General features: G+C 42.8%; 1 non-coding gene across 1 annotated transcript; it reads left to right on the top strand.

The window, feature by feature from the left end:
* Positions 1-3330: 3330 nt before the first annotated feature.
* Positions 3331-3493, top strand: LOC139692649 (U1 spliceosomal RNA). Its single transcript, XR_011701774.1, has one exon. It is a non-coding gene; the product is annotated as a U1 spliceosomal RNA (small nuclear RNA).
* Positions 3494-3725: the final 232 nt, after the last annotated feature.

Raw genomic sequence — 3725 nt, 5'->3', positions numbered from 1 at the left:
ACAAACCACACACAAAACGAAAACTATATAAACGAAGCAACGTATACGTTGACACTACACTGCACTTCACTAAAACCAAAAGCACCAAGAATCGAGGTGGCAGGCAGGTAGTCTCTGGTGGGTCAAACCGGTTACCAGGAGCGCTCAGTAGGCAGGTCCGCTCAGGTTGAGAGGGCTAGAGAGAGAATGACTTAGCTGAGGGCTAGAGAGAGAACTTGTTGGGTGTTAGTAATTTTCTGTAATGTAATATGTGGGGGTTAGGTGGAAGAAGGGAATATAAAGTCTCAACTTCGCCCCAATAAAGTCATGAAATAAATAACTACGTGTATCTCTCGCTAATTGTATCCCTATGGTGTAATAAAACAAAAGTTTTAATCGTATCACATTAACTCCGCCGTCGCAAGCAAAATTGGGATTGGTACACCTTTCTAGTACTCGTAGTAGTAGTAGTAGTAGTGTCAGGGGAGGCGATCGACAGCTGAGGACATTTGTGCCATTATGGACGGATGGAAAAGGAGGAAGGGCGGAGAGAAACCCAGCGTCGGTATGTCTCGTTCGTTTATCATTAGGCGCCGAGGGGCCCGCGGTTTAACATCCCAAAAACGGACGGCGTACTCACTCAAAGTGCTCTCCAAAAGCAGCCTAAAGTAGGGATGGGGATGCCACTGAATGATACCTGCCGCCTCCAGTATTAGAACCCGGACCCTCTGGGTGGAAAGCTAGTACATTAGCGACCGCACCATCACGATTCCCGTACACCTTTCTAAAAGTCATGAGTCCTGTCTGCTGCCTTCGTGAATCAAGGGCTTTCAAACTTAATTCCTCTGACACCTACACTCGTCTCGAAGCAATAATAAGCTAATCTGGCGAAGTTTCTCTTAACCTTTTCCATTACTTTAATTAACGCTTTCTTCCGGCTTGAATACTTGCCAAATACTTCAATGTCATTTTTTGCATGAATTTGAAGCAGGTGTCTTCAGCAATGAAATTGAAAACGTATTATTGGCCCCATCGTGTCATTTGATGAGAGATCGAGTGCAGACCCCATAGATTTAATATAGCATTGCTCCCTCAAACCATAAAAGGATTAGAATCACCGTAAACAACCGCCCTTGGTGAAATAAAGTATTTTCGTTGTTTCAATGCAACAATTTCAGAGCGTAAAAATCATTCGCCTTGACTTTACGCTCTGAAATTGTTGCATTGAAATGCACATTAGCGGATGACTCCGTTAAAAGTTACTGTTGCGGCATCTCCCGCAGTTTCTTTGGAATTTATTTTCGTTGTATTCATCTACATCTACATAATACCCCGCTAACCGCCGCAAGGGCGTGTGGCGGGGGGTGTTAGGTCACCAACCGCAAAAAGGAAAAATACCACATGCAAAAAACACAACACGGAAAATTACACCCACAGCAGCGAACACACTCATGCAAAAATCCCTTCATCCAATACTTATGCAAACACATATACCGCAAAAAAACTAAAAAACTGCACCCCATGATGCAGCACGAAAGCCATCCTACAACACGGAAGCCAGGACAAAACAAGCAAGAAATTGAAACATCACTACCACATGAAAAAGCACCACAAAACACTCTACCCCCAAAGAGTCTGTAAAAGGCAGGGAATGCGACCCAACGTTGCAGGTAGCAGGAATTTCCCCACGCGGAGAGGGACGAGGGACTGAAAGGGAAACTTAAAAACAGATGAACAGAACATGAATGAGGTCATTCGGAAGGAATGGGTTATTATAACAAAACACATAAGGCTAGTGGAAGAGCATGCATTTAAATACAACTAATTATTTTTTAGACGCTGAGGATGGCAAGTGGAATTTTTGCTATCTATAACCCTGCAGTTGCTATCCCGTATTGTCCGTGGGAAGAAGGAGTCCTTGAGTCGGCTAGTTCTGGCATCTATTTCCCGAATTTTACATGCATGATCCAAGCGACCAATGTATGTAGGAGTACGAATAATTTGCGAGACCTCGGTGCTGAAACATGCGGATCTAAATTTATTTAATAATTTCAATCTTGCATTGAATCGTCTCTCAGCCAATGATTCCCACCCCAAATCCATGAGCATTTCGGTGACGCTTTGCGTTTTATCGTAGGAATTTTTTACAAAACGGGCTGCCCGGCGTTGAACCTTCTCAATTTCCCAAATGAGACCTTTTTCACTCGGATCCCACACGCTGCATGCGTATTCTAAATGAGGCCTTACAAGAGCGTGGTAACAACGTTCCTTGACTTTCGAGTCACTTTTGCCGACAATGCGTCTAATGAATGCCAATGTTTTATATGCTTCACCGCCGACTTTACGTATGTGAGTTCCCCAAGTTAAGTCTTTTGTGAATGTGACACCTAGGTATTTTACCGTATCAACTACTGCTAGGTCACCTCCAGCTAATTTGTAAGCAAATCCCGTTGATCTTTTAAAGAAATTTACCAGTGAACATTTATTATAATTTAGAGTCAATCCCCAGTTAGAACACCATTTAGTAATGCAATCTAAATCCTGCTCTAGAATAAAACAATCCTCATCCTCAGATATCTCCCGATAGATCACCATGTCATCCGCGAACATCCTAATTTTACTTTTCACTTCGCGGTTCAAATCGTTAACAAAAATCAAGAAAAGCAACGGCCCGATCACACTTCCCTGAGGTACCCCCGACGTGACTCGAACGCTGTCGGAACTAGCGCCATCAAGGACTACCCTCTGAAATACTTTCCGTATTATTCTAATTAACTTATTATGATGCCATTATTTTATCTAGCCTTTATTTCACTGTCTCTCTTTTTGCTTTCAGCTCGTTTCCTATGTGTAGAGAAGTATTTCACCCTTAAATACCGTATAATACGCACCAGTAACTGACAATTATCTCCTAAAATTCAATTATTTGACATATTTTGTTAAGGAGTAATTAAGGAAACTTAATTTTTGATTTGCGTGCGTGGTGCTGACACACACAGCAACATACCCTAGCGGCGGCTTTCAGTTAGTTATGCTGCCCCATTCTCTAGTCTCACCTCCCAATGAAATGCGATGCTATTTATTTATGTTTATGAGGAAGTACCCCCCCCTGGCTAAATGGCCAATTCCTTGTGTATTCAAGTCAAGGTGCAGTATCATATCGTGTCATGACTTCGTAAATTAGAAGGTTTTCTATAACAGTTTGACGTTACTTATAAAATAAATAGTCCTTATGGAGGAATATATGCTTTTTTTATGGCTCCTCATTTGGAAAATAGGTGCAAATGTTAGTAACCAATATGTATGGCAATGCTGTGGTGGGACCGGTTCGGGTTTCCGTTGGTGAAATTCATACTTACCTGGCGCAGGGGTTAACCATGATCCGCAAGGTGGTTCCCTCAAGGTGAGGCCTGCTCATTGCACTCCGGGCGGGCTGACCCTTGCGATTGCCTCAAATGTGGGTAACTCGGGCGTACAATTTTTGGTAGTAGGGACTGCGTTCGCGCTGTCCCTTAAAATAATGGTAGTACATCAGGAATTGGGACCAAGTACGCGACTGTCAATCCATTTCGAAGAGTGAAATATTTGCCAGGCTTCGGGGAGCAAGAATTGGTTTGACTTCAGCTCAAACGGTATTTGCGATTTTGTTGGTAATTTTTGGAGCCTCGCTTGGAATTACTTAGCAACACAGTTCACTGGCCGATCATACGGTTTCCTGCCGATATAAAATTAATGTAAAGGACTTG

Source organism: Hetaerina americana, unplaced genomic scaffold (genome assembly GCF_022747635.1).
Source record: "Hetaerina americana unplaced genomic scaffold, ioHetAmer1.1.p SCAF_4, whole genome shotgun sequence".
NCBI classification, from domain to species: domain Eukaryota; kingdom Metazoa; phylum Arthropoda; class Insecta; order Odonata; family Calopterygidae; genus Hetaerina; species Hetaerina americana.
This window is presented reverse-complemented; position numbering and strand designations above follow the sequence as displayed.